Here is a 14034-nt window from a genome sequence, read left to right as displayed (position 1 = left end):
TAATAGGAATTAAGTTTTACCTCAATCCCCGGCAACGGCGCCAAAAACTTGTTGGTTGAATCACTTAAGTATGATTATGTGTATTTATGTGTGAAACTACCTACTCCCAAATATAGGAGGTCAAGTTTCAATAACTTAGGCAAAAGCAACAACATAAGGCACAAATTATACTAATGCATACAACTCAAAAAACCTAAACCTAAACTAATGAAGTTGACATTAATAAAGTGCAATTGTGATTAATCAAAATCCATCAGCAAAATAGAGGTAGATATGTGTGCAAATAGGAACATACCATCTCCTTTATCCAATCTGCAAATGTTTCATTCTGTTTATCTGTTAGCTATTTCTCACGTGAGCAGGAAAAGATGCCTTTAAAAACTCTATATCCTCACTAAGTACAAAACAAGAACTAAATTAGTTGGTATCATATCTGAAAAATACATATTTAAAAGGTCCAAGATAGTAGGCTATTTAGATAAGAAGATAGCATACTTGAAGTATGGTGTTGTGTCTTCAGTGTTTCGTAATACACAAAGGTGTGCTAGGTGTAAGTCTTTTATATACATCTTCATCGAGATTGCCACATATAATATAATCAATCCACCTAGGGATGGCAAAAATACCCAGCGGACAGGGTACCCACAAGTATTCGACCCTAATACTGAAAAGATACTGACACATCACAAAATTCAACAACATTGTAATCAAGGAAGAACAAAAGCAAATTCAACATAACAAGATAACAAGTAAAAACAAGGTGTATCGGATCGGGAAAGAGGCGAGAATCAAGGAGAGGAAACTCGGCTTGAACCCATCACACAGTACAGTTATGCTCCTTGATGAGACTCCAACAGTAGTTGTTTCTTCACCCAACGCACATTTTGCAAAAAAAACTCCATTGCCTCTTCCACTAAGTAATTTTCAACAATACACACCCCTTCCGATATTAATGGTTTCTAACATACCCTTTGAAGACCTTCATGTACCTCTCAAAGGGATACATCCATAGGAAAAGCACTTGACCACAAAACTTTACATATCTAACCCGATGAACAGTCAAATGGATCAACATGTCAAAAAATGATGGTGGGAAGCACACGGGGACTTTCATATCATAAAAGGAACTATACACAACTCACTTCTCCTCAACCATCAAATTCCCACTACCTAAAGGCAACTTAGCCTTTTTTACCCCATTTGTAGGTGCCAACTCAGGTCTGATATGGATATCAGTCATCCCTTTAATGTTCAGTAGTGTACCAATTATAGCATCACATCAAAAATGTCTATGTGGAAGATACTTACAGTAACAAAGTTGAAAGAAAACTGATTTTTTTCTTTCAATATATTCTTTCTTTAGCATGCTTGAATCGGGCCTTTGGGACTATGTTCCCAAATTTCATGTCTAGACCTTCAACTCTTGACAACACATCCTTTTGAGTTAATGGTGAAGGGGCAATGGGTGTGTTTGGCGCAGCTGTGACTTATAAGATAAGTTGACTTATACTTATTTCTGAGAATAAGTTTCTGATAAGTTAGGTAGCTGACTGTTTGGTAAACTGGCTTTTTTAAGTGACTTTTAGTGGCATAAGTTGTGCAGAGTGTTTGGCAAACTTAAACTGGCTTATGCTTTGTATTTGTATAATGACAATTTTGGACACCAAATAATTTAAAATATTTTTTTTATTTTCCAAGAGTATATTTTCTTTCTTGATTCTTTGCAAATACAATATGAATTTTTAACTTCTTTTTTTATCTATCACTACCCTTTTACATTAGTATTTTAATTTTTACTTTCTCATTGACTTCAAGTAAAATTAATAAATGTTCTATGTTTTCTTATACTTAATAACAAAACACATTTGTCATTGACACAAATAATATTAAAAATATCTTAACACATTCAACTAAATTACAAAACCAAATAACAATATATATATATTTCATTTGCATCAAATAATTTCATATTATACGCGCACTCATCAAACTTTGAGTGATTTCATTTCTTATTGCTTCAATTTCCCGTGCATCATGACCATGCTCATTTTCCCCTCCATCATGATCCATCTCTACCTCATCATTTGGTATGTCAACCACCATTTCTGCCCAACGAACAAAATAGGCATCACGATTTGCATGTCTTCTTATATAATTATGAAGAGTCATGGTTGCAATAACAATCTTCACTTCTTTGCTCAAATGACTATTTGGTTGATTATTAGCCTCCACCTCCTTGATAACTAAGTCACAAAGTAGGTATACTAATACCGGATTCCATACGGCTGATCCCATCTATATAACACATGAGGATTGACATAAATTAACATGAAACATACAAACATATATAAATTTGTACATGTATATATCTAATTTGTACATGGTTGATGTTCAAGTATCTTAGTGTTCTTCATTTTGGTCCAGTACGTTAGTTGTTCTTATATAGTACACAAATATGCATAGCACATATGAACTATGATGATCTATATTAGTGTTCTTATATTATGAAACAGCCAAAACTCTAGTAATTAAGTGGACCATGGAGCTGATTAAGTGGACCATGGAGCTGATTACTACCCCTAGTAAACTTTAATTTTTTGCATCTAAGTTGATTTTTCTCCGTTTTAAGGTGTGTTATGGCCTTTAGAGATACTGTTTTTCAAGTTTAATACCCCCAGTAGAAGTTTACCACCTCTAGTAAACTTTAGTAAATTTTTTACTAACCCCAGTAAACTTTATTTTTTTGCATCTAAGTTGATTTTTCTCCATTTTAAGGTGTGTTATGGCCTTTAGAAATACTGTTTTTCAAGTTTAATACCCCCAGTAGAAGTTTACTACCTCTAGTAAACTTTAGTAAAAATTTTACTAACCCCAGTAAACTTTATTTTTTTGCATCTAAGTTGATTTTTCTCCGTTTTAAGGTGTGTTATGGCATTTAGAAATACTGTTTTTCAAGTTTAATACCCCCAGTAGAAGTTTACTACCTCTAGTAAACTTTAGTAAAATTTTTACTAACCCCAGTAAACTTTATTTTTTTTTGCATCTAAGTTGATTTTCTCTATTTTAAGGTGTGTTATGGCCTTTAGAAATACTGTTTTTCAAGTTTAATACCCCCAGTAGAAGTTTACTACCTCTAGTAAACTTTAGTAAAATTTTTACTAACCCCAGTAAACTTTATTTTTTTGCATCTAAGTTGATTTTTCTCCGTTTTAAGGTGTGTTATGGCCTTTAGAAATACTGTTTTTCAAGTTTAATACCCCCAGTAGAAGTTTACTACCTCTAGTAAACTTTAGTAAATTTTTTACTAACCCCAGTAAACTTTATTTTTTTTGCATCTAAGTTGATTTTCTCCATTTTAAGGTGTGTTATGGCCTTTAGAAATACTGTTTTTCAAGTTTAATACCCCCAGTAGAAGTTTACTACCTCTAGTAAACTTTAGTAAAATTTTTACTAACCCCAGTAAACTTTATTTTTTTGCATCTAAGTTGATTTTTCTCCGTTTTAAGGTGTGTTATGGCCTTTAGAAATACTGTTTTTCAAGTTTAATACCCCCAGTAGAAGTTTACTACCTCTAGTAAACTTTAGTAACAACAAAATTTGACCTCTCTATTAGAGTTGCTCTAAACAAACTAAACATACAATTTCTGGTAATCTTCTAGTTGAACACAACAAACTGTAATGCCAATGTTTACATTGTTTCTACTCTCTCTCTCTCTCTCTTTCTCTCTCTATTCACTATTGGAAGTAGTACAAACCAAATTCCACAGCAGAATAACAATTTATTAATAGTATATTATAGAGCAGCTGGTTCCTCTCCAAATTGGTGAAAAGTTAGCTCTCATTTCTTATTTGTGTGTGTGTGTGTTGCCATGTTTATATGTTCAACTGTACAAGCTTAAATGTAAGAGGATTAAACTTGCTGATGATGATCCTATAACCTAGAATTCTATGATGCCTAAAAAAAAGAGGACAAGTAGAGGAATCAATTAGAGTAGATATGAATCTATATACAATCACCATTACAATTACAAACTTCTTGACTATATTATAGAGTACATCTGATGGAATTATTTTGTATCATTTTCAAGAATGATATACAATAGAGTAGTACACTTGTAAAGAAATTCAATTTCAAAGACAGAAACACTAGATCTCACACATATATAATTTCAATCACTAATCAAAACCCAGAAACAAAAAGAGAAGAAATGAGGAACAAGGGGGAGAAATAAGTTGTTTACCTCTTGAGCAGCTGCAAACCTCAAAGATGGAAAGGAGAACTGAAAAATGGAGGCACACCAGGAGACTACCACGAAATACAAGAGAAATGGAGGCGCTCTGCAGGTAAGTTTTCTGTTTATCTGAGCTTTTATATTGGTAAGTTAGTAATTTTCAGCTATAGTCAAGGGTACCCAATGTCATTTTTGAAGTTCACTTAATTCCCGAAACGAAAACGCGGTGACTTATAATCATAAGGAAGGAGTCACTCACTTTTGCTTATTCCTCATAAATGACTTAGGCTTTTAAGATAAGTAAGTTCTTTATGCTTTTACCAAACGGGTATTCTCCTCATCTTATAAGCTAAGGAGCTTATAAGCTTCCCCAAACGCGCACAATATCTTCCTCAATGGTATTGTCAAAAGCAACAGCTTGCTTTTAATATGGATGATGTCTTGTCAAAAACCGGTGATGCCTCATTAATGTCATTTTCCTATTATATTTGATCCGATTTGGTCGGGTTTCATCGACACATACTGGATAAGCATTATACCCGTGTATATAATTGTCTGATAAGTTTGCATATGCAGGAAAATCGTTAACAGTCCAAAGTAGGACTGTCCTAAGGGTAAATATTTCATTTCGAGCAACGTCATACAACCTTTTAATCTCATCCCATAGTAGCTTCAGATCATCTATTAATGGTTGCAAATTGATATCAATATCATTTCACGGTTGTTTTGGTCTGAAAATAAACAATATCAGCATCATGTATTTCTTCTTCATACAAAGCTCCGGAGGAAGGTTGTATGCAACAAGAATAATAGGTCAACACGAGTATTTACTGCTCAAACTGCTATGTGAATTAAACCCATATGTAGAAAGAGCTAGCCTAAGATTTATAAGTTCAGCACCAAACTCAGACCGCTTTATATCCACTAACTTCTAAGAAGGCAAATATGCTGGATGCCGCAACATCTCATCTATTTTCCTATCATTGGCACGCCAAGTCAAATCCTTAGTTGTCCTCGGCGATTGAAACATCCGCTTGAATCTTGCAATTAGTGAAAAGTACCACAATAATGTATGAGGCACTCCAAACTTCTCACATTCATCTCTTCCTTATTTCCATCTTGACTCACCACATGTGGGGCACTCTAATACTTCTGCATGATCCCGTCTATACAAAATGCAATCATTCAAACAAGCATGAATCTTTTCATAACCCAACCCAATCCAGCCAATGACTTTTTAGCTTGATATATTGACTCAGACATCACATTATCTTTAGGTAGTAACGAATAGAGAGGTTCAACATGTCTAAAAAATAAGCGTCTGACATTCTGTGCTTTGCCTTCAAATTGAACACTTTAACCACAACATTCAACTTTGTAGTATTTGTACATCCCGGGTACAAAGGCTGGTTTGCATCCTCCACAAACTTTAAGAACTCGTTACTATCACTTGAATCCTCTTCATTCTCACCTTCCCAACAATCTGCATTATCTTTCCCATCCCACAATCTGATTGATTTTCACTAGATGATGCAGATTAATCTGCTTCTACTATGTTGTCATTCATGGCAATAGATTCACCATGCCATGTCCAATTGGTATAGCTCAACGTTATATGGTCCTTAACAACTCTAATACTATAACTATCTCCATTAAAACATTTTATACATGGACAACATATATTTGTTTTATCCCTTGCATTTGAAAAATCTAAGTCTAAAAATTCATTAAGTCCAGTATGAAGCTCTAAAGAACTTCATCCATGATTTATCAATGTTGTATCTACAAGTATATGTGTGTGTCTATATATATATATATGTATATGTATATATATATATATATATATCACACAGTCCAAAATCAGCCACTAAAATAGGTGATTAATAAAGTTCAGACATCAACCACACCTAGAGTTAATCTAGTTCACACATAAATCAACACTAACTGATCATAAATTCAATAATACACAAGTTAATAACCAGCAAAACAACATTCATCAAAACCAGCACAACAACATTCATTAAAATTCAGTAAATATTTATATACAACTTACCAACACAAAAATCTTCAACTTCAGCACAGTAGATCTGATCCAAGTTTCACTTCCTACCAGTATAGCTACTACGTACAACCTTTAACTCCCTACTACCAACAATAGCAAAGCAAGATATTAAACCCATACATATATACATTATTCAAAACTCATATCCATTAAACCTAATTTCAAAAGAATTTGAGAAATATCCCCAATTTCTAAGAAAACCCCACCTTGGAAGAACCCATATAGAAATCAACTAAACCCATATCCCTAATTTCAAAATAATTGCCTAAAACCTTAATACATAAAAGCTTCAATTAAAAAAACAAACACCCAATATTAGAAGAAAATCCTAAACCGACGTGCATATACCCACCTTATTAAGTCGTAATACAAGGAATAAGAAATAAGATTCAACCTAATCCATGGAATAAATCTAGAATTTGGGCTAATCCATAGGGTTTTGTTTGAATGAGAGGTGTGAGTTTTGTTTGAATGAGATATGCGCACGGGTTTTGAGAGCTGAGAGTTTTACAAATTGTTGTGTGAGAGCTAGAATAAGTGCGCTGAGAGTTTCAGATAGAGTAAATGTTTTAGGGTCCAACTTGTCTAAAGTGTTGGGAATTTTAGGTAAGAGAATTAATGAGAGAGAGAATTAGGCGCTCAATTTTTGGCAAGTTGTGTTTTAGGGTTGAATTTGTCGAAGTGTTGGGAATTTTGGATAAGAGAATGGAGGGAAATATTGCACCTAAATCTTTAGTGTGCGTCAGTAGTTTCTAACCCTAATATCTCAAACAACACTTACATGATATATGTTGTCTGACTTGTTATATCTTTTGGTTCAGAGAGCACTTGTTAACAAATGTTGTCTAATTGATTAACACTCATTTGGGTCAAACCCCACTTATATTCTTGTGTTGTTTGAATAATTTGATAATTTTAATCAGGCAACAATTAATTAATAATTGAAGTTTACTTGAATTCATCATTTTAATTCAAATAACATTTATTCGATAAGTGGTGTCTGAGATTCGAAAGTTTTAACATATAGTAGCCAATCGTTGAAATCCTCATGGAATCACAATCTCCAGACATCATATACTCACATAAGTGCTGATTGAACATTTTGGGCGTGTTCACTTAACGGTGATTTGCTTATCCACTATCCAATGAATGATGTCTAAAGCAGTTTTGACATAGTATATTACACTCACTACTCGTATGTCGATTTGTTTTTATTTTATTTTGATGTGTATATTTTAATTTATATTTTTTTTCTCAAAACTACTATCCTAACATTGAGGAGCTTTTTGATATACTCAACAACCATTGGAGACGTAAAATAGTTGGAAAGAGGCCAAATTCACATAATTAAATGCAAGGCTTAAATCCTGATTTTTTTTATATTTACTATCCTTTATTTATTTCATCCATGTTTTGGTTAGATAATTATTAAAAGGGGCAAGAATGACATAGGATGCTTGACACACTACTAAGGACTATGGGGACAGACAACATTCGATCTCTACTGATGTTATAAGGGACATAGTCAGTCCCTATTGATGGTTGGGGAGGAAAATATGTCAGTCTCTATTTGTACCATCCCCATTTTGGTTTGGGTACATTTTAGGGAGGGAATTAGCTGTATGTGCCCATTTTGGCACCACCACTTGAAAACTATCACGTGTTGGTCCATCCCCAATTTATAATTTTTGATCAAAAATAAATAAATATTAGTTTAGCAAAATGTCCCCGGTTTATTCCCGCTTTGCTATTAGATCTACAAAATTCTGGTATTCACGAAATTAGTGTGGTGTTCTATCACAGTTTCAATTGCATCTGCTCTACAATTCAACTTCAATGAGACCACTGGATTTGCTTAATATAGGTTCTAAGTAGTTAGAACAAAGACATTAAATTGCAACAAAAAAAACTAATAAAAACTTTAATTGAGCAAAAAATTTGCTTCAGGAAGTTCAATCGAAGTATCTGATGAATACCCTTCTTTGTTTATGAGAAAACATGTAATATCTCGGAAATTTATAATAATTTTCTAATTATTGTTCAGAGATATTTAAATTGGTGATGATCTGGTTATATAGTACGAGGGAGAAAACGAAAGTGTTCGAGCGATTTTATACTCAGAAACGTTACTGTGAGCGGTCAAGAGTTATAAATCTCATAAAACTTTATTCATGAAAGTCCTAGAGTTCATTAATATGAATTCGTGAACACGTGGCACGCTTAAATCGGAGTTCATATGAAGAAATTACGAATCACAAGGTATTTAGACATTTTTGGAAAATAGTATAAATAAGGGAATTAAAGAGAAAAGGGGGGACAAAAATCAGAAGTTCGGATCGGGTATTGTTCACCCGAAAACTCAGATTTTTTCGTTTCGAGCTGCCGACTTTGGGCCACCGGATCTCCGTCGTCAGGCCACCATAGACCGGCGCACCGGTCCCGTTTGGAAGGATACTGCGTCCCTTGTCGATTGGTGGCAGCACCACCCGCCATCTCGCCGCCGTTTGGAAGCGGTTAATCCCGAAAGTTCCTCTGAAAGTGCACAGTTTCGCCGAACTTCACCTCGCCGGATCTCCCTCCTCCGGCCACCAATCGGTGAGATTTTTGTCCCATTTTGAAGGTCTATTTCCATACTACAAACCCTCCAAAAGATTTAACCCAAATCGTTTTGTGCTAGGAGAATCGAAGAAAAGATATCCTAGGTTTTAAATTGGGGCTTTTCGGTTTTTGTTAAATTGAAGTGGTTAGGCTCGGCTTTGGACTTTGTGGTGAATTAGAAAGTTGTTAGGAATGTCATTTAGATTGTGGTGGTGAAATATGGTGGTCATTGGTGGTTGTCAAAAAACGGGCGGCGCATGAACAATGTTTCATGAATAGTGTTCATCTGTAATGAAAATCGTCACCTGAGATTTTACGTATCGTTTTCTAAGGTTTTTATCATGCTATTAGGTGACGACGAAACGAGTGAGAGAATTGCTCTCGGTGTCGTGGAGGTTGCACGCAGGAAATAAGGTGAGTAAACCTGACAATGATCATCATGATTGAAGTAGTGTTATAATTATTGAATTTAGTTTGAGTTGTTAACATAGTCATTGCATCACTAGCTTATAAAAAAATTGTTCTAAAAATATGTTGTAGTTTAAATTACGTGAACTTGATCATCTACGGTTTAAAACGTTATTTTAATAAATGATTTTAAAAGGTTTTAGTGATTATGGACTGTGGTGAATATGAGTAAATCTCAATATGACAAGTTTACCCTTGACGGTGACTTATATGTTTGAATTATTAAAAAGAGTGAACTGTGACATCTATATAATATAGTGGGTTGTGTATGTGTACAAAAATGGTAAATACGATACATATATATGGGTTGCTATATTATATAATGTTACGTTTTTATTTCAAAAAAGAGATTATATTGTGGTGACTATATTTATATTGTTGTGAAGAGTCGCTTGGTTGTAGTACAATAACATGTGTGGATTCTTATATTATACGTGGTTTTAACATTGAGTCTTGTTAAAATGTTTTCTGATCATCAGACGTTGTTGGCAGTAATTGGAACTAAATCTTGGCCAAGTGTCGGTTACGATTCAGTTAGAGCTCTAGTCTGTCTGCCGGTGTACTGCATGAGGGGTAATAGATGGGTTGCCTGGGTCTCATGAGTACCCATGTTTTTCGATGATATTGGGTAACAGATGAGCTGCCCAGTGTCTGTCGGTGTACTGCATGAGGGGTAACATATGGGTACCTGGGTCTCATGAGTACCCATATTTTAAATGATATTGGGTAACAGATGTGTTGCCTAGTATATGTCGGTGTACTACATGAGGGGTAACATATGGGTATCTAGGTATCATGAGTACCCATGTTTTAAAATGATTTTGGGTAACAGATGAGTTGCCCAGTGTCTCATGATTACACATATTTTTAAATGATATTGGGTAACAGATGGGTTGCCCAGTGTCACATGAGTACGTTGTCTTTAAATGTTATCTGTCATATTTCTTTTGTATGTGATGTATGGTATACTGTTGGTTTACTCATACGGACTGAAAAGCTTACCTGGTTTGTGTTTACAATCACAGTGCACCAATTTGATGGTGTAGGGGATAGTTCTGCAGGTGGGGATTAGCAGATTCAGATGGCTTACTCTGAAGATTTCTTTCTTCTATTTGTGGTGAGGATTGAGTGAATTTTACATTTCCATTGGTTATAATACTGAGATATAAACTAGTTATGTATTATTCAAGTCGACTGAGTTGTGCTGTGGACTCAGTTTCAATACACTGTTATTATAAGATGATTTCAATATATTTGAGATTGTTTTAGTGTTGTCATGACTACGAATTCGAATTTTTATCATTCGAAATTTCGGGGCTGTGACAAAACATCATGGCTGCAAAAGAGAGTATGAAGCTAACCCAGCTACTACTAGTAATCATGCACCCTATCAATCTTGAAATAAATAGAATATAGGTTATCTCAATCCAACTATGAAGCCAACCCAGAGGAATAATTGATACAAATATGAAACATGAAGGAGTGAATCAAACACATGTAGAGAAATATAAGTCACTCACTAGAGATTCATGAAGGAGTTCACCATCTTATTCAAATTCCCCTCACATATTATATCTCAGTATCATCAATGATCATCAGATCTGGATAAGAATGCTGATCAAATCCAAATCCACCATATCAGAGAAATTAGATCGACATCAATATATAAAAATGCATGCTTGATGGTATAAACCCCTTACCTCTGGAATGGTGGGATGAAGATGATATGCCCAAATAGCCTAGTTTGAAATAACTTCATAGCATCCTCTTGAGTTGGAAAAAGTTATGTCTTTATTATTATTCTTCTTTTCAAAAGGAATCTCTAACTTATTCTTCATATCATTCCACAATTAATTAGGGTACTTTTAATTACTGTTGGTGACACACCCTGCCCCCAAATTACTCGAAAGTAATTCAAGCAGAGGGTGAATCTACATGGGATCATACGCCAGCTGGAGCTCAAAAATGTCGCCAGAAACTCTAAGAACACACATTGGCCCCAATTTTCGATCTGAGACAAAATGGCTCTAATGCTACAAGCAAGATATAAGTTTTAAAGAGAATGAAATGAGGGTTTGAATGGCGATGGTGGTGAGGCCTGAGCCGGCCGGACGACAGTGGCGCACGACGAGGAAGGGTGATGGTGTTTCTGGGTTCAAAAGGAGAGAGAGAGAGAGAGAGAGAGAGAGAGAGAGAGAGAGAGAGAGAGAGAGAGTTCCCCCCTCCCCTCCGGATAATGGGCTAAAGGCCTCAAAAAAATAAGGATGGACGGCCTAAATTTGTCGATCTAAATCAACGGTTGAGATTGCACCGCTACAAATTCAGATTTCCCAAATAACTTCTTATATTTCCGTACTTCGTAAGATCATATAAAATTGCTTAAGTATCCATAAAGTTCGTCGAAAATTCCTACGTTCTTGTCTTAATGTATAATTGAATTCTATGCTTTTGTCAAATAAATTTACTTGATCCAAAATTCTGAAGCAAAAACTTGAGCATTCACTTTAATAATTATTGAGATAATAAAATAGTCACCGTATGATCTCAATTTAGCTCGTTAATATTTCTGGGGCTAGAAGGTAGACTCAGTTAGTTTTGACCCATTCCTCTCATATTGTCTTTAGGAATTTAATGTTTGTTCTAAATGGGCACGAACAAGTTCATTATTTTACATTTTAATTGAGTAACAACGATTTGATCGAGACAGTTATCGTCGCTATTTCTTTCATTGGGTCAGAAAAATCCTAGCCGTCCTCATTTTAGCCTATTAGTAAATATAGGGATAGATCTTCAAGTCATCCCCAATGAGTCCGTGCCCATTGCCCGAATAGCTAGTAGTGGCAGTTTCATATAGGGAATTGTCTTAATTAATAGAGATAAAAATAAATTCGAATAAACTTATTGAACCTGATGTCATAGTTTCCGGTTAGGTCCCTTGCTCTTTATCCTAAGAAAGGTCCTAGTTAAAACTACATTAACTTCAATAATCCAAGTATATATAGTCTAGAGTTGTACACGTACTACGTACTGCATGTTAAGAAATTATCTTGTTACTACGACTAATTAAGTGTATATATATGTACAGTATCATTGTATCAATCTTAAAACTGAAATGCGCGCACTGTATTAAATTATACATGTACGTGTTGCACGAAGATACTTCACATTATATTAGGTAGGCAGGGATGGGCTTGCCCAACATAAACTTCTACTTGATGGAATCATTTTGCAACCCTCACTTCGGTTGGTCGTACCGACGTACCACTGCATATAATGATTAGTAATAATACATCCTTTGCTAAATATATCTACATATACATATGCACGTATTACGTAATATATTGACATAACAACGATCATGCAAACTAGTTAATAACAGTCCATTAATATATGGGTCTGCAGGGCATGGGGATATCGTATATGCTTGGTATTAGCGTTTGCAGGGCAAATCTACACTATACGGTTCCTCGTACTACCACACGAATCTGATACTGTAGCTACCTCCAACTCGCTATTAGAGCCTTTGATTATACGCAGACTCCCTCCTCATCGTTCTTAGAAATATTAATTAAGCGCTCCCATCCGCTTCGCAACTACGTGGACAAATAACATATACCTCAAGGTTTGTTCTGGGATTGATCTGCGTTCTTGTAATAATACACTGGTCAAGCACATTTCAAATTTATGGCATGGTAGTCTTTGACAAACTTGGATTCTAAGTACACTATGAGGAAGAACAAGCGGTGTGCAAGATGGCTTTGAGTAACTATTCGTGTTTGTTTGGAAAAATTGGCATTCTTTGCAGCGGTGACCTTTCCATTCCTAAATGGTAAGCCTGGCACCTCTGCTTGGAGGTTTTACATTGCCTATGACATATGCATATATATCCTTGTTTCATGTGGATCGCCCTCGATTGTAATGAAATGGTCGTACATGTACTTAAGGTTCTAAAAAGCACTAGGCGGTATGTAGGCGGACAGTCACCTCCTAGCCTAGACGGTTAAGCGGTCTCCTAGGCGGCGTCTAGGCGGTTTCGAATTATTAAATATTTATTTATTTTTATACATGTATTTAAAATATTTTAATGATCAAAAATATATAATGATGTTTAATATTAATTTTAAAAATACGTAAAATAGTCTAAATTCACATAACTTAAGTATAAAGTCCATAAAAAGTATTTGAAGAAAAGATAAATAATGAAACAAATGCAATAATACCAAATCTCAATTTCTTTTTCTTCAAATTATTTCCTAACTCATTCAATATCGGACTCAAACTTAATATTCATATTTCTTTCCTCTTCTTCTGTTGATGAGATTAGGTTTTCGGAAAATAGACAAAGAGTGAGAGCTGCGGCCTCTTTTAGGTTTTCTTTAATGTCAAAATGATGGTTGACCACCTAGGATTGATAAGGCCGCCTAGGACTGATAGGACTAAATAAGACCGCCTAGGACCGCCTAGGCGGCCGCCTAATTCACAAAATGCCACAGATGGCCGCCGAGGCAAAAAGCGTGGCGGTGAGTGACCTCCTAGCGCCTAGGCGGCTGCTTAGACCGCTTTTTAGAACACTACATGTACCACGTTCATGATTGCGTGTTGAATTTTTAACAAGTAACATTTGCAACATAATTTAATTATCTAAGACTTTCAGATAGCTAGAACTGATTAATT

The 14034-nt window shown here is 35.0% G+C and overlaps 1 long non-coding RNA gene across 2 annotated transcripts; it reads left to right on the top strand.

Moving 5' to 3' along the window:
* The first annotated feature begins 2596 nt into the window (after positions 1 to 2596).
* Positions 2597 to 3506, top strand: LOC126782712 (uncharacterized). 2 transcript variants are annotated; one of them, XR_007670791.1, is made up of 3 exons: positions 2597 to 2629; positions 2776 to 2921; positions 3361 to 3506. It is a non-coding gene; the product is annotated as an uncharacterized LOC126782712 (long non-coding RNA). The 2 variants fall into 2 exon arrangements; XR_007670792.1 differs by lacking the exon at positions 3361 to 3506 and adding an exon at positions 3069 to 3214.
* Positions 3507 to 14034: the final 10528 nt, after the last annotated feature.

Source organism: Argentina anserina, chromosome 2, assembly GCF_933775445.1.
Source record: "Argentina anserina chromosome 2, drPotAnse1.1, whole genome shotgun sequence".
NCBI lineage: Eukaryota > Viridiplantae > Streptophyta > Magnoliopsida > Rosales > Rosaceae > Argentina > Argentina anserina.
The sequence above is the reverse complement of the archived record's forward strand: the minus strand, read 5'-3'. Positions and strand labels throughout refer to the sequence as shown.